The following is a 25,835-nucleotide window of genomic DNA, read 5'->3' as shown; positions in this document are numbered from 1 at the left end:
ACTATGAAAATGGCATGGCCGCCATTTTCCCGAAGACCTGCCCATGAGCAGTAAATTCTGGCACAGTGTACTTGGCAGCTGCACCAAATCTTTCTTCCAACATATTGGGCCAGATGTAATAGCGGCAGGAGGTGCGGGTTGCCAGCCAAACTCTCTCTCTTTTTTTAAAGGGACAATCATTTACCAGACGTAACCATGCCTTGTAAACGATTGCCCCTTTAAAAGAAAAAGTCTGCGTTCAACCGGCATCCCGCAACTCCAGCAGATGTGGCCGCTATTACATGTGGCCTATTAGCCATAATCTCGGTGACATGCTGAATGAATACATTTAATACATTAAACTGCAGGTGAAGGCTACTGTATGTAAGGGATCTGAATGATATTCAATGTGGATACCATTCACTTGTTCTCTAACATCCAGACATCCTGCAAGAAAGTTGATTGAACATCCTGTGTTTGCTTCCTCTCAGCGTATTTCCTTTTGTTATACAACGTACAGTACATTATTCAAAGCCTGTGTGCACAGAGGTATCTGATACTCTTCAAGTATGCTGTATCTTCTCATGGGGGAGATGTATCAAACCTTCTAAAGATTGGATAAATGAAGTTGTTGCCTATAGAAACCAGTCGGCTTCTGGTTGTCATTTATCAAGTCCATTCTATAAAATGATTGGTAGAAGTTGATTGGTTGCAACTATACCACTCTTGAGATTTGGTGCATCTTCCCCCTTTACCTTGCTGATGTCCCTTATGCATGGATAAAAATGGGACTGAATGTTTATTTTCATCTTATTCACTAACGGTCAGTAAATATTTTGGCATTGTGTTCATCTGTAAATGTGACCTCCGTATCATTGTGTTTATTGCCACAGTTGAAAAATTAATTGTCACTTATAGAAGACGGGTCAGTCAGGTGCGTATTTTCTGTTTTCACAATTGAGATTGACTTGTACTACCATGAACACGCAAACCCCACTATTTCACGTTTCTGTGCGCGACGGTGACCAGCAAACATTAATCTCGCCACCATGTATTATTTTCACCATATTAGCAGAGGCCGCAGAAAATGCACAAATCTGCTGATATTAGTTTGACCCTCAGAAGTTGATGGAAAGTTTTAGAAATTATGAATTTATATTAAGAGTGTACAGAACAGTTGCAAACCATCAAGTAAGCGCCTCTATAAAATAAAGTTATAATTTTTTTTTTCAATCTTTGTATTTTAGTGAATGTATTGTTTTACCATTATACTGATTTTTAAGTGTATGGCCCCTTTGGTGTACGGTGGGCCACCCGTGTAGCAACTGAAGGGTATGAAGTTCTCTATCACCGGTCTGTGGTCAGTAAGATGGATAGTTCTCACTCTTCCCACTGGAAACATCTATCGCAAACACATCGAAGATAATGTGCTCGCTTTTACCATCCAGTAAGCTCCATCCATCTTTCTGATAATGGATACAGGAACTTTGCCAGATTCATAGGGCGACGCCGAACGTCGGCATTCACAGCGACACAGCCCGCTCTGTTCATTCGTTTACTCAGCACTTAACCTGCCAGTATAATACGCTTTATGTTTATTAAGTAAACCACCTGAAAGCTGTGACGGTAGGCTGGAGGAATGGCTTTATGTAACCATGTATCGCAGCATTAAGCATTGCAGAGCGACCTACCGCTGCTTCCACCTTCCCAAATGCAGAACTGTTTTGACTGTCTGTACATGGCACTACAAGTCTCAGCATGGTAGCACCTGTTGTTCTTAAAACCACAGTATATAGTCCAAGCCCCCAAGCACCCCCCACCCCCATTTCTCTATCGTCCTAGTGGATGCTGGGGTTCCTGAAAGGACCATGGGGAATAGCGGCTCCGCAGGAGACAGGGCACAAAAAGTAAAGCTTTTCCAGATCAGGTGGTGTGCACTGGCTCCTCCCCCTATGACCCTCCTCCAGACTCCAGTTAGATTTTTGTGCCCGGCCGAGAAGGGTGCAATCTAGGTGGCTCTCCTAAAGAGCTGCTTAGAAAAAGTTTAGCTTAGGTTTTTTATTTTACAGTGAGTCCTGCTGGCAACAGGATCACTGCAACGAGGGACTGAGGGGAGAAGAAGTGAACTCACCTGCGTGCAGGATGGATTGGCTTCTTGGCTACTGGACATCAGCTCCAGAGGGACGATCACAGGTACAGCCTGGATGGTCACCGGAGCCGCGCCGCCGGCCCCCTTGCAGATGCTGAAGTCAGAAGAGGTCCAGAATCGGCGGCTGAAGACTCCTGCAGTCTTCTAAAGGTAGCGCACAGCACTGCAGCTGTGCGCCATTTTCCTCTCAGCACACTTCACACGCAGTCACTGAGGGTGCAGGGCGCTGGGGGGGGGCGCCCTGGGAGGCAAATGTAACCTATATAAAGGCTAAAAATACCTCACATATAGCCCCCAGAGGCTATATGGAGATATTTAACCCCTGCCTGGATTCACTAAATAGCGGGAGACGAGCCCGCCGGAAAAGGGGCGGGGCCTATCTCCTCAGCACACGGCGCCATTTCCTCTCACAGCTCCGCTGGTCAGGACGGCTCCCAGGTCTCTCCCCTGCACTGCACTACAGAAACAGGGTAAAACAGAGAGGGGGGGCAAATTTATGGCGATATTTTGATATATATAAAGCAGCTATAAGGGAGCACTTATTATAAGGCTATCCCTGTTATATATAGCGCTTTTGGTGTGTGCTGGCAAACTCTCCCTCTGTCTCCCCAAAGGGCTAGTGGGTCCTGTCTTCGTTAGGAGCATTCCCTGTGTGTCTGCTGTGTGTCGGTACGTGTGTGTCGACATGTATGAGGACGATATTGGTGTGGAGGCGGAGCAATTGCCAAATATGAGGATGTCACCCCCTAGGGAGTCGACACCAGAATGGATGCCTTTATTTATGGAACTACGGGATAGTGTCAACACGCTAAAGCAGTCGTTTGACGACATGAGACGGCCGGACAATCAATTAGTGCCTGTCCAGGCGACTCAAACACCGTCAGGGGCTGTGAAACGCCCTTTGCCTCAGTCGGTCGACACAGACCCAGACACAGGCACTGACTCCAGTGGTGACGGTGACGAATCAACCGTATTTTCCAGTAGGGCCACACGTTATATGATTTTGGCAATGAAGGAGGCGTTACATTTAGCTGATACTACAGGTACCACTAAACAGGGTATTATGTGGGGTGTGAAAAAACTACCTATAGTTTTTCCTGAATCAGAAGAATTAAATGACGTGTGTAATGAAGCGTGGGTTGCCCCTGATAAAAAGCTGATAATTTCAAAGAAATTATTGGCATTATACCCTTTCCCGCCAGAGGTTAGGGAGCGCTGGGAAACACCTCCTAGGGTGGACAAGGCGCTAACACGCTTATCTAAACAAGTGGCGTTACCCTCTCCTGAGACGGCCGCACTTAAAGATCCATCAGATAGGAGGATGGAAAATATCCAAAAAAGTATATACACACATGCAGGTGTTATACTACGACCAGCTATAGCGACTGCCTGGATGTGCAGTGCTGGGGTAGTTTGGTCAGAGTCCCTGATTGAAATATTGATACCCTGGACAGGGACAATATTTTACTGTCGTTAGAACAAATAAAGGATGCATTTCTTTATATGCGTGATGCACAGAGGGATATCTGCACACTGGCATCACGGGTAAGTGCTATGTCCATTTCGGCCAGAAGAGCTTTATGGACGCGACAGTGGACAGGCGATGCGGATTCAAAACGACATATGGAAGTTTTGCCGTATAAAGGGGAGGAGTTATTTGGAGTCGGTCTATCAGATTTGGTGGCCACGGCTACAGCCGGGAAATCCACCTTTCTACCTCAAGTCACTCCCCAACAGAAAAAGGCACCGACTTTTCAACCGCAGCCCTTTCGTTCCTTTAAAAATAAGAGAGCAAAGGGCTATTCATATCTGCCACGAGGCAGAGGTCGAGGGAAGAGACAGCAACAGGCAGCTCCTTCCCAGGAACAGAAGCCTTCCCCGGCTTCTACAAAAGCCTCAGCATGACGCTGGGGCTTCTCAAGCGGACTCGGGGACGGTGGGTGGTCGTCTCAAAAATTACAGCGCGCAGTGGGCTCACTCGCAGGTAGATCCCTGGATCCTGCAGATAATATCTCAGGGGTACAGGTTGGAATTAGAGACAGATCCACCTCGCCGTTTCCTGAAGTCTGCTTTACCAACGTCCCCCTCCGAAAGGGAGACGGTTTTGGAAGCCATTCACAAGCTGTACTCTCAGCAGGTGATAGTCAAGGTACCTCTTCTACAACAAGGGAAGGGGTATTATTCCACTCTTTTTGTGGTACCGAAGCCGGATGGCTCGGTAAGGCCTATTCTAAATCTGAAGTCCTTGAACCTGTACATAAAGAAGTTCAAGTTCAAGATGGAGTCACTCAGAGCAGTGATAGCGAACCTGGAAGAGGGGGACTTTATGGTATCCTTGGACATCAAGGATGCGTATCTCCACGTTCCAATTTACCCCTCACACCAGGGGTACCTCAGGTTCGTTGTACAAAACTGTCACTATCAGTTTCAGACGCTGCCGTTCGGATTGTCCACGGCACCTCGGGTCTTTACAAAGGTAATGGCCGAGATGATGATTCTTCTTCGAAGAAAAGGCATATTAATTATCCCATACTTGGACGATCTCCTAATAAGGGCAAGGTCCAGAGAACAGCTAGAGATGGGATTAGCACTGTCTCAAGAAGTGCTAAAACAGCACGGGTGGATTCTGAATATTCCAAAATCCCAGTTAATGCCGACAACTCGTCTGCTGTTCCTAGGGATGATTCTGGACACGGTTCAGAAAAAGGTTTTTCTCCCGGAGGAAAAAGCCAAGGAGTTATCCGAGCTTGTCAGGAACCTCCTAAAACCAGGAAAGGTGTCTGTACATCAATGCACAAGAGTCCTGGGAAAAATGGTGGCTTCTTACGAAGCAATTCCATTCGGCAGATTCCACGCAAGAATTTTCCAAAGGGATCTGTTGGACAAATGGTCAGGGTCGCATCTTCAGATGCACCTGCGGATAACCCTGTCTCCAAGGACAAGGGTGTCTCTTCTGTGGTGGTTGCAGAGTGCTCATCTATTGGAGGGCCGCAGATTCGGCATACAGGATTGGATCCTGGTGACCACGGACGCCAGCCTGAGAGGCTGGGGAGCAGTCACACAAGGAAGAAACTTCCAGGGAGTATGGACGAGCCTGGAAACGTCTCTTCACATAAACATTCTGGAACTAAGAGCAATATACAATGCTCTAAGCCAGGCAGAACCTCTGCTTCAGGGAAAACCGGTGTTGATCCAGTCGGACAACATCACGGCAGTCGCCCATGTGAACAGACAGGGCGGCACAAGAAGCAGGAGTGCAATGGCAGAAGCTGCAAGGATTCTTCGCTGGGCAGAGAATCATGTGATAGCACTGTCAGCAGTGTTCATCCCGGGAGTGGACAACTGGGAAGCAGACTTCCTCAGCAGACACGATCTTCACCCGGGAGAGTGGGGACTTCATCCAGAAGTCTTCCACTTGCTGGTAACCCGTTGGGAAAGACCAATGGTGGACATGATGGCGTCTCGCCTCAACAAAAAACTGGACAGGTATTGCGCCAGGTCAAGAGATCCGCAGGCAATAGCTGTGGACGCGCTGGTAACGCCTTGGGTGTACCAGTCGGTGTATGTGTTTCCTCCTCTGCGCCTCATACCAAAAGTATTGAGAATTATACGGCAAAGAGGCGTAAGGACGATACTAGTGGTTCCGGATTGGCCAAGAAGGACTTGGTACCCGGAACTTCAAGAGATGATCACGGAAGATCCGTGGCCTCTACCTCTAAGGAGGGACTTGCTTCAGCAGGGTCCCTGTCTGTTTCAAGACTTACCGCGGCTGCGTTTGACGGCATGGCGGTTGAACGCCGGATCCTAAAGGAAAAAGGCATGCCGGAAGAAGTCATTCCTACTTTGATTAAAGCAAGGAAGGAAGTAACCGTGCAACATTATCACCGAATTTGGCGAAAATATGTTGCGTGGTGCGAAGATCGGAGTGCTCCGACGGAGGAATTTCAACTGGGTCGATTCCTACATTTCCTGCAATCAGGATTGTCTATGGGTCTCAAATTGGGATCTATTAAGGTTCAAATTTCGGCCCTGTCGATTTTCTTTCAAAAAGAATTGGCTTCAGTCCCTGAAGTCCAGACCTTTGTTAAGGGAGTGCTACATATACAGCCTCCTGTGGTGCCTCCAGTGGCACCGTGGGATCTCAATGTGGTTTTGGACTTTCTAAAATCTCATTGGTTTGAACCACTAAAGAAGGTGGATTTGAAATATCTCACATGGAAAGTGACCATGCTTCTAGCCCTGGCTTCGGCCAGGAGAGTGTCAGAACTGGCAGCTTTATCTTACAAAAGCCCATATCTGATTTTCCATTCGGACAGGGCAGAACTGCGGACTCGTCCGCATTTTCTCCCTAAGGTGGTGTCAGCATTTCATCTGAACCAGCCTATTGTAGTGCCTGCGGCTACAAGTGACTTGGAGGACTCCAAGTTACTGGACGTTGTCAGAGCATTAAAAATATATATTGCAAGGACAGCTGGAGTCAGAAAATCTGACTCGTTGTTTATATTGTATGCACCCAACAAGATGGGTGCTCCTGCGTCTAAGCAGACGATTGCTCGTTGGATCTGTAGCACAATCCAACTTGCACATTCTGTGGCAGGCCTGCCACAGCCTAAATCTGTAAAGGCCCACTCCACAAGGAAGGTGGGCTCATCTTGGGCGGCTGCCCGAGGGGTCTCGGCATTACAACTTTGCCGAGCAGCTACGTGGTCAGGGGAGAACACGTTTGTAAAATTTTACAAATTTGATACTCTGGCTAAGGAGGACCTGGAGTTCTCTCATTCGGTGCTGCAGAGTCATCCGCACTCTCCCGCCCGTTTGGGAGCTTTGGTATAATCCCCATGGTCCTTTCAGGAACCCCAGCATCCACTAGGACGATAGAGAAAATAAGATTTTACTTACCGATAAATCTATTTCTCGGAGTCCGTAGTGGATGCTGGGCGCCCATCCCAAGTGCGGATTATCTGCAATAATTGTACATAGTTATTGTTAACTAATTCGGGTTATTGTTGAAGGAAGCCATCTTTCAGAGGCTCCGCTGTTATCATACTGTTAACTGGGTTTAGATCACAAGTTGTACGGTGTGATTGGTGTGGCTGGTATGAGTCTTACCCGGGATTCAAAATCCTCCCTTATTGTGTACGCTCGTCCGGGCACAGTACCTAACTGGAGTCTGGAGGAGGGTCATAGGGGGAGGAGCCAGTGCACACCACCTGATCTGGAAAAGCTTTACTTTTTGTGCCCTGTCTCCTGCGGAGCCGCTATTCCCCATGGTCCTTTCAGGAACCCCAGCATCCACTACGGACTCCGAGAAATAGATTTATCGGTAAGTAAAATCTTATTTTTCCACATATAAACGGTATATGGTCAGGAAAGTAATTTGTGCATGAAGAATATTTACTTATACAGTGGAATGATAATAGACGGAACTTATAAGTGCAAAGTAATGATGGGGTTACAGGTAATTGGGATTATTTTTTTACTTTGGTTGTAAAAACTGTGCCACCATTTACTCCCCACCCCATTAAGGGGATCCGGTCTGAAGATTGACACTGTCTAGGTCGACAATGTTTAGGTCGACCACTATAGGTCGACAGTCACTAGGTCGACAGGGTTTGAAGGTCAACAGGGTCTCTAGGTTGACATGTGCTAGGTCGACAAGTCAAAAGGTCGACATGAGGTTTTTTTTAAAAAATTCATTTTTTTTAACTTTTTTCATACTTAACGATCCACGTGGACTATGATTGGAACGGTAATCTTACCCGAAGCTCGCTCGCCATGCGAGGGGACACGGTGTACTAATTCGGCTCCCCGGTCACTGTACGCAGAAAACGACAAAAAAGAAAAAAAAACTCATGTCGAACTTTTGACCTGTCGACCTAGCACATGTCGACCTAGAAACCCTGTCGACCTAGTGACTGTCTACCTATAGTAATCGACCAAAACATAGTCGACCTAGACACTGTCGATTTGATGATCCACATCCCCCAGCAAGATGTTATTTCTTACTGCACTTTATAGTTTATAGTTATATCAATACATCTTAATTACTTTCAAATGAGCAATATTAAGGTTTTTTTTCTTCAAATGATTGTGACAGAAGCTACACGTTAAACTGCTCCAAACACCATTTTATTTTATTTTTTATATCATGAGACCAATGAATAACTATATTCCTGTCACAGGATGTTACTAGCTGTCGCAAAGGTTTATTATTCTTCCCAACAGTCTTCATGTAGGCCAGTGGTTCCCTATTCACGGCGCCCTAAAGTATCAGCATTTTTTCAGGTCACCACTAGGATGAAAGTTTTTTTTTTAATTGGCAAATTTGGAAAATAATATTAAATGAAGTAAATTACGCCCACCTGTCATCCTTAGGGTCAGTGGTGGTGCACATTGGCTTCCACTAGCACTCGTTTTGCCTATTACATTGACCATAAATAATTTGATTTGGTCCTGGACCACCAACCCAGGGCACCCCAGCAAGGGCCTCACAGCACCCCAGGGGTTCCTAGACACACTGTTTGGGGACCACTGATGTAGACATTTTAAACTGCACCTTGAATTACCCAAACTACAGCCCTAAGCTATTGTGCACCACCCCTATCCATTTGGCCTTCCAAAATCCAGCTCTATTCATCACTATTATCATTCTTCCGTTTTTGTGTTGTTGTTTTTTTGTCAAAGCGAAAAAAATATCCAACTTTTTCATCAGTTAAGGCTGTAATACACTGGCTGGTTTCTCCCGGATGGCAAAAAGCCGGACAAACTTTGTCCGGCTTTTTGCCATCCGGGAGAAACCGGCAGAGTCTCGCACACAGGACGGCTTTGAGCCGTGTGTGATGCTGTGCGCATGCGCAGCATCAGACACGGCTTCAGAAAAAAAACGTGTGTGAAAGCTCCCCTTCACACACACGGTTCACTGGCTGCAAAGACGGCTCGGCGGCCGCCCGGCCGCCGGACCTTCCAGTGGTGAGACCCGGCTGCAACCCGGCAGCCGGGCCGGGGCCGTGCAGTGTGAAGGGACCCTAGCCACACTGTTAACTACAATGCCGGCACGGGAAAAAGCCGTCCGGCTTTTTCCCGGCCGGCAAAAGCCGGGTAGTGTGTTTCAGCACTTAGAGGCTTTTTTTATTTTTATTTTATGTCCTTTAATAAATAGATCACTTCCAGACCTATTTATTATGGTTTGGGTTGTTGCTTGTTGCATCGTCAGAAACCCAACTATCCCCTTAAGTTATCAATAGAATATTTCAGGTTCAGCTGGGTGAAACTCGCCTGCTTCTGTAGTAATGGTGAGAGTACATTTACTGTGTGACCTGTCTAGCTGGTTCTCGCCCGTGCCTTGGGCCAAAAAGCCAGGACTAAACATTGTGTAAAAATATAAACATAATTTTCCTTTAAAAAAATTCCCATGTGATTTTTATTTTTATTTTATTTTTTGTCCTTTTTATTTTTTTTCCATTTATTTTCATGTACTGTCTCCATCCTGTGGCTAGTACTGGTACTGTATTAAATGGGCAAATATTTTCTGAAATACTATAAGCATGTCCCAATGGCGAAGGGACTAGGGACAGGTGTGGCCCTATTGGGCATGTGGAATAATGTTATTCGCGCACGGAATGTCGTGAGTTGGTGATGTAATGTTAAAGTGCAAAGGAAATAACCTAACATTCTACAATAATATTTACCTTGTATTAGTCTGCATTAAGAAAATATTTCATTCAGATATGAAAGCCTTGCAAATTCCTTTTGCAGTCTTTGGTCCTACAGGATGGCAACAGACCCTATTGTTCTCTCTCTCTCTCTCTCTCATCGTTTTGCCAGACATTTATTTTTTGTAATATAAACCTGCATTTAAAAAAAAATCCTCTGCAACAATTGAAAACTTGCTCTAAATGTATGGAAAAAAAAAATGGTTTCTTTCGATGGTCAGTAGAGATTAGTCGTGAATCTAATTGGAGGATTAATTATAGGTAGCAGAGAGTGACACCTTTGACCTTGTCTGGGAAACGCCCATCAATGTTCCTTCTCACCGGTCATTTTCTCATTATATTTCCTACAGTCTGTCGTTTTTGTCAGCTGCCGTGTTCAGGCGAAGTAGTGAGAATGGGCTTCTCCTTGTGCATCCTCAGATTGGGTCCATTGCTCTTCCTAAAATGCTTCGCCTTTTGATGCCGAGTATCCTAAATGAGGATTTTGTTGCACATCCACATAGTAATGATTGTAAGCTTGCGAGCAGGGCCCTCCTACCTCTATGACTTTTATTGCAAAGTTTTGTTAATCACTGTTTCCGATGGTAAGCGATGCGGAATTTCCTGCGATATATAAGAAGCTGTTAATAAATAAATAGCAAAGGAGCAGCAGAGCCTGAAGAAGTGCAGTAGCTGCAGGCCTTGGATATTGTATTTAGGTCTTCCCATCCTAAAAGGGTTGGACTCGGGTGACGCCAGGATCCCGGCAGCTAGGTGGCTGGTGCGGAGGGAAGGGGGAGGGCAATGAAGCCCCTTGGATACTCACAAGTGGGAATAGTACTTGTTGGTTGGCACGTAGACCGGAGGGCTATTCAGTGTTAGGGATCCTGGCATCAGTATTGTGACCGGCGTCTCCTGACCGCCGGTCACATAACCGCATCACTCCTAAAGAAAGAGCTCTGTGTAAGTGAAAGTAACTTAGACGTAAGTTTCCGTACATACTGTATACGCTTCATTTGCCAGTTGCCTGAATAGAAGTAACTAGATCGGCAATCCCGATATATATCTTCTGCATCCAGACCTTCCCATCTGAACGCAATCATTTCATACAGTAATAGTTAGTTACTTTGCCGATGGTCATGATGTTGACAGATAATCCCAGTGTAATCCCTATGCCTAATACCGACGCAATACTAATACGAACTACCATGTCTCGCTTTAAACGTGATGCAAAACTGATGAAATAGGAGTGCACTACTGCACAGACTTCAGTCTTCCTGTTTCTTTTAGGGAGGTTTCATGCTCTATCCCAAGGTGGCCACTGAGCATGTGCAGGGATCATCTTAAGTTTTACTGTGTGAGGCTGTAATGCTAGTGGTGAGAGACAGAAGTCTCCCGCTTAGCTCCAGAGAGACGTACGATTACCTGCAATCCACAAGTTGTTTTAGCATCCCTGCACCGCTAGCTTTGCAGTATACACTAACCAGTTACTGAGCTATAGGACACCCCACTCCGCTCAAGTTCCTTTCCATCTAGCAGTGTATATAACAGTGAGTACGGTTGTACCTGCTTATCTCCAATAAACTGACACCACTGTTTAAGAAACTGGCCTGTTCATAGTTTGAGTCATACCCCTTTCACACCGCACAAATAACCCGGTATCGACCCGACATATTGCCGGGTCGACACTGGTCAGCGTGCAGTGTGAAAGGGGCATAGCCGAAATCCCGGTTTGCCTGACCCGACAATTCAACCTGGGAATAAAGCAGTGTTATTCCCGGGTTGAATACCGGGTCAGTGGCAGCATAAACTGGCTCCCAGGTGGATGCGACCCGGGACCCGTTCACTACAACAGGGAGAGGCGGCGCGGAGATGAACTGAACAGGCTTTGTGAAAAGGTTTGGGAAAATCCTGACAAAAAGTTTCTGATTCCCAAAAGGATTCCAGTGGCATATCCGTTTTCCTCTGGGGATAGGGAAAAATGGGAGTCACCCCCCATTGTGGACAAAGCTTTATCACGGCTGTCCAAAAAGGTGACTCTTCCTTTCCCTGACACGGCAGCCCTAAAGGATCCTGCGGATCGTAGGCAGGAAAATACATTGAAATCCATTTATGTCACCACGGGTACGCCACTCAGACCAGCCATTGCATCTGCGTGGGTGAGTAGTGCTATCGAAAAATGGGCAGATAACTTGTCATCTGAAATAGATACCCTGGATAGGGATAGCGTTCTTTTGACACTAGGTTATATCAGGGACGCTGCAGTCTACCTAAAGGAAGCTGCGAGGGATATTGGCCTCTTGAGATCAAGGGCCAATGCCATGGCAGCCTCAGCTAGGAGAGCATTGTGGATTCATCAATGGAATGCTGATGCTGACTCTAAGAAAGCTATGGAGTCTCTACCGTATAAAGGTGGTGTATTGTTTGGTGACGGCTTCGCTGACTTGGAATCTAAGGCTACCGCGGGTAAGTCATCATTTTTACCTTATGTGCCTGAACCACAAAAGAAAGCACACCACTATCAGATGCAGTCCTTTCGGCCCAATAAATACAGAAATGGCCGAGGGTCTTCCTTCCTTCCTTCCTTCCTTCCTTCCTTCTAGAGGAAAGGGAAAAGGTAAACGATCACCGGCCGTGGCCGGTTTCCAGGAGCAGAAGTCCTCCCCGGCTTCTGCCAAATCCACCGCATGACGCTGGGGCTCCTCTGCGGGAATCCGCACCGGTGGGGGCACGTCTCAGACTCTTCAGTCAGTGCTGGGCTCGTTCGGCCCTGGACCCATGGGTTTTAGAAATAGTGTCCCAGGGGGTACAAACTGGAGTTTCAAGACGTTCCCCCTCGCCGATTTTTCAAATCGGCCTTGCCAGCTTCTATTCCGGACAGGGAGGTGGTATGCGCCGCAATACAAAAATTGTGTCACAATCAAGTCATTGTCAGGGTTCCCCCATCGCAGCAAGGAGAAGGCTTTTATTCTAGCCTGTTCGTGGTCCCGAAGCCAGACTGCTCAGTCAGACCAATCCTGAACCTCAAATCCCTCAATTTCTACCTGAGAAAATTCAAATTCAAGATGGAACTCTCCAGGCAGTGATCTCCAGTCTGGAGGAGGGGGATTTTATGGTGTCTGTAGACATAAAGGATGCCTACTTACATGTTCCCATTTATCCTCCACATCAGGCTTACCTGAGGTTTGCAGTTCAGGATTGTCATTACCAATTTCAGATGTTGCCGTTTGGTCTGTCCATGGCTCCGAGGGTTTTCACCAAAGTAATGGCCGAAATTATGGTTCTCCTGCGCAAACAAGGAGTCACAATTATCCCGTACTTAGACGATCTCCTGATAAAGGCGAGATCCAGGGACCAATTACTGCAGAACATTACGCTCTCCCTAAAAATTCTGCAGCAACATGGTTGGCTCCTAAACTTGCCAAAATCACAGATGGTTCCGACGAGACGGCTGTCATTTTTGGGAATGATTCTGGACACAGAATACAGAGAGTTTTTCTTCCAGTGGAAAAGGCTCTGGAAATTCAGAACCTGGTCAAACAAATTCTGAAACCAGAAAGAGTATCGATCCATCAATGCACTCGGTTGCTAGGGAAGATGGTGGCGGCCTACGAGGCCATTCAGTTTCTTACTCCTGTGGTGGCTGCACAGCTCTCACCTCCTAGAGGGACGCAGGTTCGAGATCCAGGACTGGATCCTAGTGACCATGGATGCGAGTCTCCGAGGCTGGGGAGCAGTCACACTGGGAAAGCTTTCAGGGAAGGTGGTCAAGCCAGGAAATTTGTCTACACATAAACGTTCTGGAGTTAAGGGCCATTTACAACGGCCTTCTGCAAGCGGAACATCTTCTTCGCAATTGGGCCGTCTTGATTCAGTCGGACAATATAACAGCAGTAGCGTACATAAACCGCCAGGGCGGAACAAAGAGCAGAATGGCAGTGGCAGAGGCCACAAAGGTTCTCCGCTGGGCGGAAAGGCATACAAGCGCTCTGTCAGCGATCTTCATTCCAGGAGTGGACAACTGGGAAGCGGACTTCCTCAGCAGACACGACCTCCATCTAGGAGAGTGGGGTCTTCATCAAGAGGTCTTTGCAGAAGTGACAAGTCTTTGGGGAATTCCTCAAATAGACATGAGGGCATCTTGCCTCAACAAGAAACTTCAGAGATATTGTTCCAGGTCGAGAGACCCTCAAGCAATAGCAGTGGACGCCCTAGTGACACCGTGGGTGTTTCAGTCGGTGTATGTGTTTCCTCCGCTTCCACTCATTCCAAAAGTGATAAAGATCATAAGACGAACAAAGGTTCAAGCAATCCTCATTGTTTTAGACTGGCCAAGAAGGGCTTGGTATCCAGATCTTCAGGAATTACTCATAGGAGATCCCTGGCCTCTTCCTCTGAGGGAGGATCTGTTACAGCAGATGCGTGTTCCAAGACTTACCGCGACTTCATTTGACGGCTTGGCGGTTGAACGCCGGATCCTAGCCCGAAAGGGTATTCCCAAGGAAGTCATCCCCACTCTTATTCAGGCCATAAAAGGATTAACGTCTAAACATTACCACCTTATTTGGAGAAAATACGTGTCTTGGTGTGAATCCAGGAAGGCTGCTACGGAAGAATTTCAGTTAGGACGTTTTCTCCATTTTCTACAAGCTGGTGTGGATGCGGGCCTAAAGTTGGGCTCAATTGAAGTACAAATTTCAGCCTTATCGGTTTTCTTCCAAAAACAATTGGCCTCCCTTCCAGAAGTTCAGACTTTCGTGAAAGGCGTGTTGCACATCCAACCTCCCTTTGTGCCCCCAGTGGCACCATGGGATCTTAACGTGGTGTTGCAATTCCTTCAATCTCATTGGTTTGAACCTTTACAGAAGGTAGAGTTGAAATTCCTCACTTGGAAAGTGGTCATGCTATTGGCCTTGTCATCCGCAAGGCGGGTGTCTGAATTAGCGGCCTTGTCTCACAAGAGCCCTTATTTGATCTTCCATGAAGATAGAGCAGAGTTGAGGACTCGTCAGCAATTTCTGCCGAAAGTAGTTTCGTCGTTCCATTTGAACCAACCTATTGTGGTGCCAGTGGCTACTGACGCCTTGCTGGAATCTAAGTTTCTTGATGTAGTCAGAGCTTTGAAAATTTATGTCGCCAGAACGGCTCAGTTTAGGAAAACGGAGGCTCTGTTTGTCCTGTATGCTCACAACAAGTTTGGGGCTCCTGCTTCCAAGCAGACTATTGCGCGCTGGATCTGTCATACGATTCAGCATGCTCATTCTACGGCTGGATTGCCGTTACAGAAATCGGTGAAGGCCCATTCTACCAGAAAGGTGGGCTTGTCCTGGGCGGCTGCCCAAGGGGTCTCGGCATTACAACTTTGCCGAGCAGCTAGCGGCTACTTGGTCGGGTTCAAACACCTTTGTGAAGTTGTACAAGTTTGATACCCTGGCTGATGAGGACCTCATGTTTGGTCAATCGGTGCTGCAGAGTCATCCGCACTCTCCCGCCCATTCTGGAGCTTTGGTATAACCCCATGGTTCTTGATGTGACCCCATCATCCTCTAGGACATATGAGAAAATAGGATTTTAATACCTACCGGTAAATCCTTTTCTCTTAGTCCGTAGAGGATGCTGGGCGCCCGTCCCAGTGCGTACTGTATCTGCAGTTTTTTGTTACGTTTCAACACATGTTGTGTTACGTTTTTTAGTCAGCCTGTTGCTGACGTTGTTCATGCCGTTGACTTGCGTTATGTTGAAAGCCATGTTGTACAGCGTGCTTGAGGTGTGAGCTGGTACGTATCTCACCTTGGTTTAACAATAAATCCTTTTCCTCAAAATGTCCGTCTCCCTTGGCACAGTTCCTATGACTGGAGTCTGGAGGAGGGGCATTGAGGGAGGAGCCTGTTAACACCCTTTGAAAGTCTAAAAGTGCCCATGTCTCCTGCGGATCCCGTCTATACCCCATAGTTCTTGATGTGACCCCAGCATCCTCTACGGACTAAGAGAAAAGGATTTACCGGTAGGTATTAAAATCCTATTTTGGGATTGTGGGAGGAAGCCGGAGTACCCAGAGGAAAACCATGCAAGTACGGGGAGAATATACAAACTCCACACAGTTAGGGCCATGATGGGAATCTGACCCATGATCTCAGTGCTGTGAGGCAGTAATGCTAACCATTACACCATCCGTACTGCCCATGTAAGAACGTAAAGAATGCGGCGCTACAGCCTTAACCACAAGTCTCCACCAGGGGGCGCACCAGGGCGATGTAGTAAAGTCTAATCTCCCATGATTTTCTTTTGCAATTGTGCTCCCCTTTCCTCGCGCCCATTTCCCACACACATTTTCCTGCCTACTGTGTGCCAATATAACCTTTCAGCACAGCCTGCTTGAGCTGATGATACAAGTGAAGCCCTATCTGTAGATTCATGTTATTCACGCGAAATACTGACCCTACTACCTGCACATCACAGCAGGAATCGAGGTTCGTCTGACCAGTGTGGTCTTCTGCTGCTGCAGCTCGCTCACTTTTGCATACCACTGTTCGTGGATGAGTTGCTGTGTCCTTCCTGTGAGCCTGAACCAGTCTCTCCTGACCTCTCTCATTGGTGTTTTCACCCACAGAACTGCCACTCACTGGATGTCTTTTTGTTTAGCGCACCATTCTCTGTAAACTCCAGAGGTGACTATAAAAATCCCAGGGAAATCAGCAAATTCTGACCTGCTGAAGTCGCCCTGTCCAGCACCAAGAATCATTCCACAGTAAGACTCCCTTAGATCACAGTTGTTCTCTTTTCTGGTATTTAATCTGAACAAATGATTGGCTGACTAATTATCTGCGTTAATGAGCAGGTGTACCTAATGAAGTTCCCCCTGATTGTATATCTCGTCTTAGATATGCAGCGACAACATATTCCTCCTCCTCAGGCATATACTACAGTACATCAGAACACCTTCACCCCCGACCAGGGCTGTCTTTTTGTATGAGCTCAATGGGTAATTGCTCAAGGGCCCAGGAGTCTAATGGCCTCAGGCAGATAGCAGAGGGTCCCCCCTTTTCCAGGGGCACCAGATTTTTGAAAATCGGCCCTGGGGAACCAGAGATATCCAACTTCATAGCAGTGGTCCCCATCCGAGCCTGTTAATTGCTCTTCCCAGCCAGATATCTCTGATTCTATCTGAATTAGAGTATATTCCATAAAATGGGGCTCACCCCTTTCACTGAACACTGGACCCTATTCATTAAGGATTGCAAATTTGCAATCCTTTTGTTTGTATGCTGACCGCCGCACCCTTCTGTGACCACTCAGCGCGATCGCAGAAAGTAGGCAGGCATCCTGCCGGTGCAGCCTGGCTGCCACGCCCCCAATTTGATTGCCACCGCCCCTGTTTTCCTGACGCCACCCCCACAATGCTCCGTCTCCACATAGGAAACGGGGCGTTGCTGCCCCCTCCTAGCCGATTGACAGGCAGAAGCATTCGCATTTACAGAATTCGCTCCAGGTCTTACATGCTGAGTGGAAGATAGAACACCCCCTTCCGCCCGCGGGACATCAAAGCTGCCACTGATAGCACCCCCCACACCTACCACTGGCGGATAGGTAGGATCCCCAGTGCATTGCTTTGCCCAGGGGCCTACACTGCCAGTAAGACGGCCCTAGTCCCGACACTACGGCCACTGTACCCACCAGAACTAGCAACAGAATTGGCTCCTAAATAACCGGACAAGCTCCTCACAGTGAAGGGGTCCATGTCCTATCTAGTAGGCCACTGTCTTTTACGAAAATATTACATTCTAGATTACGCCACTGGACGTGTGGAATATCTTCTCTGGAGCATTTCCAGCGGCGTAATCTTCTTCTTTTTCTTTAGAGAACAGCCCCCACATAGCAAATAGGAGTCTCTTCCCCGTCTGCTGGGAATTGAATGCTCTCAGGGTCTGTCTTGGTCTTTCCTACAGTACAGTTGTTTATTCAGGTACTTAAATGAAGGTGATGATAATACCATCACTCAGTACTCATCTGAAATGTTATTGTAATGCGCCATCAGAACCCATTTGTTAACGTACCCCTCACCCCCCCCCCCCCCCCCCCCCATCTCGGTAAAGCAATCTGCCATTATTCACCTCACAGTGCACTCTAGGAAAATTGATCAGGCTTATCGCGGCTATTCATTTTTGATGAAATGCAGTTTCAGAGTCATTTACTCAGATATATTTTGCCAGCGTCGACCTACTGTACGTGATGTCTCTTAATGCTGCATTTTCATCCACATACCTCATGTAAAAGATTTGTCTGCTAAGGTTGTGTATTATCCATTCCGTTCTATGGGGAATCTGTGAATATGGAAAGATTGGGAAAAAAAAGAAAAAGTATGTTTATAAAGGACACGTTTCAGTCTTTAATAAATATTTCCCAGGAGAAAAAGGTCCATTCACTTAATTGTTAATAATAATGTTCTACATTTACAGTATATAGGGGGAGATGTACTAAGCAGTGATAAAAGTGGAGAAGTGAGCCAGTGGAGAAGTTGCCTATGGCAACCAATCGGCATTGATGTAATATTTATAATTTGCATACTATAAAAGTATACAGAGCATCTGATTGGTTGCCGTGGACAATTTCTCCACTGGCTGACTTCTCCACTTTTATCACTGCTTAGTACATGACCCCCAATATATTGTGCAGGTGGCAGTATTGTGCATTCACCAATAGTAACCCTTCTGTAGTTAATATGCGAGGATTCAGTATGATTTACCGGGGGGCTGGGAGGCCGGCTGTCAATATAGCGACAGCAGCATCTTGGCCACCAGTATGCCGGCAGCGGGGCGTGTGCAAAGCGTCCCCTTGTGGACTCTCTGCACTCGCCACACTGCGCGCTCGGTGGCTTGTTGCGCTCGCTATGCGATCTATTCCCACTCTATGGGTGTCGTGGACCACCACGAGTGGGAATAGTCCTGTAGCGCCGGTATTCCGGCTGTCAGGATTCCTGCGTCTGTATCCTGACTGCCAGGATCCCGACAGCCGGCAAATTGAATGTATTCCCTTAGTGAGTGCAGGTTACAGGAAGAGTGTCCGTCACATCACCTACTCTACAGAGTGATTATATTAGATCAAATTTGGGCGCTAAAGATCAAAAAGCTTATTTTAGAGAATAAAATAACTCCACATTCAGGCTTGAACTGGCCCACAGTGGTACAGGGGAAACCACCGGTGGGCCCCACTGCCTGGGGGCCCACCTCCTGCTCTAGGGATCAAGTTCCAGACTGTGCACTTGAATTATACATTCTACATATGTTACCTTATAGTGAACTATGGTGTATTTTCTACAGTGCATTGCTGATAAGTAATCTGGTACATTATCATGCATGCAGCAGCTGAATTTACTGTATATATTTATGAAGGGGCCCAGACGTTGCACTCTCTAATGGTTAGTCAAACCAATGAGGTGCAGACTGGCCACACCCCTACCACATGGGCTCCTACCACTGCATTCCCCCGGTGGGCCCTACATGCCCTAGTCTGACACTGTCAACATTTGTAGTGCTCAGTAAAAGTAAAAATAGATAGGCCCCAGTGCATTGCGTTGCCCAGGGGCCTACACTGCTCTTTAGACAGCCTTGGTCTTGACACTGCCGCCACTGCACTGTACCCACCAGAACTAGCAACATAATTGGCTGCTAAAACATGTGACTGTCTATTTACTTGGCTATATATGGAACTGGAGCTTATTAAAAACTGTTGGTGATAATGAGAATGTGCTGTATGGATTAATATTGGTTTTATTGTTATATTCTTACTTATTTTATATCTTGGTATGTCCTGAATGGACATATTTTGTAATTAATAAACTGTATAAGCGCTCTCTAATAGAGTAATCTGTATTACTCGTTTCTCTGCTAATAGTACAAAGTGATGGCAGCCATTTTGTAGGCTTAGGAGGCAGCCTGTCCATGCACTGATACCACTAAAACCCATAACGCCTATTAATGCATCTACCCCATGGAGTTCTAGATCATAGGTTCTCAAACTCGGTCCTTAGAACCCCACACAGTGCATGTTTTGCAGGTAACCCAGCAGGTGCACAGGTGTATCAATTACTCACTGACACATTTTAAAAGGTCCCCAAGTGGAACTAGTTATTTCAATTGTGATTTTGTGAGGAGACCTGCAAAACATGCACTGTGTGGGGTCCTGAGGACTGAGTTTGAGAACCTGTGTTCTAGATCATACCCTCATAGGAACCCTAGGTTGTGATAGATACATCAGTTACAAGCTGATTGGTTGCTATGGGCAACCTCTCCACTTCTCAAAGGTTTGATGCATTTCCTCCCTAAAGTGTGACACTGGTCCCTACTTTCCTGGTAGTCAGGACAGAAGGACAGTCCCTAGAAATGGGACAAGTGGTTGGCATGGAAACAAAGGCCACCGTAGTTCCTTTATGACCAAAATTCAGTTAAACATTGGTTGATGGTGAAATCATAGGTGCTGCCACCTGATGTCATGCATTTTAAGCTTGTGGGATTTAGGTGGTTCATCCGAAAAATGGCAGAGGCAGTCCCTGTACATAATGCTGCTCGATATGTACTAAGGGATTTTTCTGTCTTCTGCGTGCTAGCGCTAAGAGCAGGCTAGAATATGGCGCTGCTATAGGCGCCTATGGCAGCGCTAAGTGACCCAACTAAGGAGGGAGGTCGCTTGTCATCGGCTGTCTTCTCCAGCTGCGTCACCTCGAGCTACAGATATCTGCCTCTTGTCTCCTGAGAGTAGAGAGAAGCAGGTCACGTTTGTCCAGTTAGGGGCTCCGTTGCTCTTGCCCCATGCAGTTCCTCTTTCCTGCTTGGGGTGTCGCTTTCTGCTCTGGTGCTTCTAGCACACTCTTGTCTGTATCTCTGCACTGAGATACAGACCAGAGTGTGCTAAAATGAACACTAAGGGGCTAATTCAGACCTGATCGCTGCTGTGCGTTTTCGCACAACGGGGCGATCAGGTCTGAACTGCGCATGGGCCACAGTGCGCATGTGCATGCAAGAGATGCTATTGGCATCTCAGCCCAGAGATTGTCTCTACCTGATTGAAAGGCAGAGGCGGGAGGGCGCGGGCCAGCGGCGTTTGGCCACCGTTTTGGGGGCGTGGTCCGGGCAACGCAGGCATGGCCGGACCGTGCGGGGGGCGGGCCGCGACGGCTGCGTGACATCACACACAGCCAGTGCGACAAGTAGCTCCCTGCTAGCGCGCAGGGCCTGACAAGCGGGATGGACTAGCCCCGTGCTGGGCGTTCCCCCGCATGTCAGAGTAAATGATCGTAGATGTTCTAAATTTAGCACAGCTACGATCAGGTCGGAATTACCCCCTAGTAGCGTCCCTTATTCCCAAGCTTTACCCTGTTATCACTGTCCAAAGCCAGAACACAATACTGCTGCCTCTACAGCAACGGAACCAGAGTGTAGCTCAATACTGATAAGTAAAACGTCTCATTGTTAATGTGGATTATGACCACACTTGGCTCTCCTGGAATGTAAGGGAGACTCCTGAATTTCGGGCAGCCCTGCCAGACTCCTGAGAATTTGTCAGGCCCCTCATAGCTCAGTAATTCTCCCGCTGTTATTGAATAAAAGTTGTTTGTGTAGGGTACATGTATATTATACGCCTGCAGTTGTGTCGCCAACATGTTGAGCTCACGTTTATCAGTGTGTCAATTCACCGCAAACCAGGCTTAAATCCTCTGTGTCTACAAATATATATTAACTTACTATAATGTATGATGCAGTGCATTGATCAGGAGCTTGGAGGACTGGACATCGTGCCATTTTAATGTAAAGATTCAGTTTGGGGATGACACTTTGATAACAATATGGACATTAAAGTACTGAAACATAAGATATATCTTCTGTGTTTTACATTACTCCTTCATCCACTAGGGGACACTGGAGCATATAGACAATGGGGTATAGACCAGTGGATAATTGGAGTCTGGTCGACCCCTTCTCCTACCAGTTGGAGTCCGTTGTACATTGTGGAATGGCCACTGCGTCTGAAAGTGGACAATGGGGGCAATGTGTCAAACCGTCTAAAGAGTGGAGATGTTGCCCATGGCAACCAATTTGCCTCTACCTATTATTTCATACTGTAGAATGTAAAGAACTTGATAAATGCTATCTACAAGCTTTGGCCAACGTCTCCACTTTTTCCACTCTTCAGAAGGTTTGATGCATTTCCCCCAAAGTCTTAGAAAATATAATTATGAAAGCTCTTATTTGTTAAAGATGTATGTTTTGTCTAAAAACAAATTTGCATACGTTTTAGTTTATTTTATGTTGATAATAAATTACTATTTCTATACTATTGCAGTAATGGTCAGCATTACCGCCTCACAGCACTGAGGTCATGGGTTCGATTCCCACCATGGCTCTAACTGTGTGGAGTTTGTATTTTCTCCCCATACTTGCGTGGGTTTCCTCCGGGTACTCCAGTTTCCTCCCACAATCCAAAAATATACAGGTAGGTTAATTGGCTCCCAACAAAAAATTAACCCTAACGTGAATGTGTGTGCGTGTACATGTGGTAGGGAATATAGATTGTAAGCTCCACTGGGGCAGGGACTGATGTGAATAGACAATTATTCTCTGTACAGCGCTGAGTAATATGCGTGCGCGATATAAATAACTGATAATAAATAATAAGAAGCCTGTTGAGTGCACACCAATGCGATTTTTAACCAACCAGGCTTCCTGATCGATTTCCACATTTGATCACACAGCGTGGTTTGGATTAAAATTGACCTTCAGAATTACGTGGGAGTTGAGAACGATCCATCCTTCCCCCCCCCCCCTTTTTTTTTTTTTTACATTAAATCCAACTCTAGATTTCTGTAATACTTCTGATATTATACCCGTGTGATACCCGTTCCATTGTACGTGTTCCCAGTGGGGAGGTTACGTCTGCCAGCCTTTGCCAGTGGTTGTACGGATGACTTTGCACCCTTTCATATGTGTGTCCGTCGGTGACATCGTTAAATAGCTCATTTTGTATTTTGAGGTTCTCTCTCTCTTTCTCTTTAGTCTTTTGTCAGTGTTGTTTCATTCAGATTTCTTTCCTGACCCCGCTTGCTGCAATCCGGCGGCTCTCGGTTTAATAGGATTATGCGCCTGAGGCCTGCTGGAAGAAATGCATGTCCCTTTGGAAATGGCCATTGTTGTATGTATTAAATCTTTAATGCAGGGGAGAGTAGTCTAGTGAAAACCATTCCCGTAACCAGATTGTCAGTTTTTAGATCCTTGAGGAAACTCTCAGTTAACCACTTCAGACCTGGAGTGTAGAAACCGTTGATATCATGGGACGAATGACTGTGATTTATTTATTTTTCCCTAGAACCCCTCTGACTCCATTTTCCTTTTTATTGTGTTTCTACGTCTAATAGACACGTGCTGGATTTCATAATTCTTGTTGCGGAATTTCCTGAGGCTTTCCTTAGTGCTTGACCAGTCTACTTCTGCAGGTTACCGTTTAACAGACTGCTATTGTATTTGTCTCTAACCCATAATCCTCTGCTCTCCTTCCAAAGTCTTCTACCGTGTTATACTGTTGGTGTGATAATCCCCACGCAACGCAATGGGGTGGAAGCTGTGGGAATGGCATCATTTTGGTCATGGCGTGATGTCGTTGGGCAGGGCCGGACTGGGACTAAAAATAGGCCCTGGCATTTTTGAAGCACACAGGCCCACCTCTGTGACTCCTCCCCTTACTATTCCTGACTCCTCCCACTTATTAGTCTATGCTCTTACAAATATAATTAATATTCTAACATCATACAAGTGTACATCATTCTCTATTAAAATACACACAACCAGTGGTTGAAGTGGAAATTTTTAAGTGGGGGTATGATAATGTGAAGTTTGTAATTAAGCGCGCTCGCGAAAATGGGGCGTGGCCACTCAAAAGGGGGCGTGGCCTTCAGTGTAGTTTACCACACCATACACCCCTTATACGCATTATGCACCACAATAGTAGGACCCCTTATACTATCTAGTACTGGTGCCTCTTTCAAATTATACCACACAGTATGAGCCGAAATTTACATTATAGCACCCGGTATGAGCCGAAATTTACATTATATGCCCCCAATAATGCAGTGCCAGATCCACAATTGCCCCCACAGTGCCAGGTATACAAATGCCCCCGCAGTGCCAGGTATACAAATGCCCCCACAGTGCCAGGTATACAAATGCCCCCACAGTGCCAGGTATACAAATGCCCCCACAGTGCCAGATCCACAAATGCCCCCACAGTGCCAGATCCACAAATGCCCCCACAGTGCCAGATCCACAAATGCCCCCACAGTGCCAGATCCACAAATGCCCCCACAGTGTCAGGTAATTATATAATAATACCTGACACTGTGGGGGCAATTGTGGATCTGACACTGTGGGGGCAATTGTATACCTGACAGGTATACAAATGCCCCCACAGTGCCAGGTAAACAATTGCCCCCACAGTGCCAGGTATACAAATGCCCCACAGTGCCAGCCAATTGCCCCCACAGTGCCAGGTATACAATTGCCCCCACAGCAGCCAGTGCTGCAGCTGCTTACCGCTGCTACACTGCTGCTGCTGCTCCTCCTCCGGGTTCCGGCTGTGAGGGACGGGTGAGTCAGGAGAGGAGAGAGCCCGCCAGCGCGGCTGTGTCTGGCGCGGCGGTGTATAGCGGACTTCGTTCAAACCAGCTGCCGGTTCGTGAGCCAATCAGAGCTCGCGTACCGGCGGCTTCTGATTGGCTGCCGGTCCGCGAGCTCTGATTGGCTCACGAACTGGCGGCTGGTTTGAAGTCCACTATACGCCGCCAGACATAGCGGCGCTGGCGTGCTCTCCTCCCCTGACAGCTGAGACACGCTGCCGCCGGACTGAGCGGCAGCGTGTCTCAGTGAGCGCTGGACCGGCCCACGTGGCCATCGGCCCTTCTGGCATTTGCCAGATGGCCAGTCCGGCCCTGTCGTTGGGATGTGACCAGTCCAAAGGGCTAAAAAATTTAGTAGTAGGCAAAAGTGGAAATTGGAATAAACATCATAGGCTCTTCCTTCGTCCCCTGTGTCTTTCGGGGTCCAGTTATTGTCTTGTTTTAGAGCATTAATTAGAATTTATCGCCACTGTTTGTGGCAATAAGAAGCTTTGTGCCATCCGTATGTATTAAAATCCACATACAGGGAACGGAAATGTGTTAAGTATAGTGATCCCATCAGCAATCACTTTACTTGTGCTACCGGACCTCTGGTGACCTGTTGCACTTGCAGGAGTCTGTTCCCTTTCCTGGTACATCATGTGATATGTAGCCCATGGGTTACAATGGCTAACACTATCTATCTTAGATGGCATTTAGCTAACAGGACCAATCACACACTATACAAACCTTTGGGGGCTGCTGTTGTGATCGGAAACAGGGGAACCGCATCCAGGTGATACTTACATATTGCAGGGATTTCCCATAAAATGTATTTAATAAATGTGCCCCTTTGAGTGATGGGTATCAGTGAGAAATATGACAACATTAGTGGGATATCTGGGCTGCCATTTAATCAGTTACCCAATTGGCTGTTTTAGGTTACAGTACTCCATGGCAGTTTTGACAATGGGATGTATCCAAGCGATAAAATAAGGGCCACAAAAACAAATAAAAGCACATATGCAGCATAATGAAACATTTGATATAAGTGGCTGTGCAGAGAACATGTCTAACTAACAGAGAGTCAGTGGAACAGGGGTTGGCAACATTTGGCACTGCTGTGGAACTATACATCCCAGCATGCCCTGCCACAGTTACGCTCTAACTGCAACACTGTGAAGGACATACTGCACAATTTTGAGTTGTTCCAGATCCAGCTAGTTCTCCCATGACGAGGAGCATGTGCAATGTCTTCCATTCTGGCATGCTCTTCAGGAAGCAGACTGGTTCCCCCGGGTAGCCGGTCAGTCCTGCTCTTACAGCATCAGATGGTGCCTCGCATGGACCATTGAGGAGGCTATCCCCATGGCCTACA

At 46.9% G+C, this 25,835-nt stretch overlaps 1 protein-coding gene across 4 annotated transcripts in view; it reads left to right on the top strand.

Moving 5' to 3' along the window:
- Positions 1 to 25,835, top strand: part of NEDD4L (NEDD4 like E3 ubiquitin protein ligase) — a 642,187-nt gene that overhangs the window by 27,858 nt on the left and 588,494 nt on the right. The gene's annotated exons all lie outside the window — the stretch shown is intronic.

The sequence above is a fragment of the Pseudophryne corroboree genome, chromosome 1 (genome assembly GCF_028390025.1).
Source record: "Pseudophryne corroboree isolate aPseCor3 chromosome 1, aPseCor3.hap2, whole genome shotgun sequence".
Classification (NCBI taxonomy): Eukaryota; Metazoa; Chordata; class Amphibia; order Anura; family Myobatrachidae; genus Pseudophryne; species Pseudophryne corroboree.
This window is presented reverse-complemented; position numbering and strand designations above follow the sequence as displayed.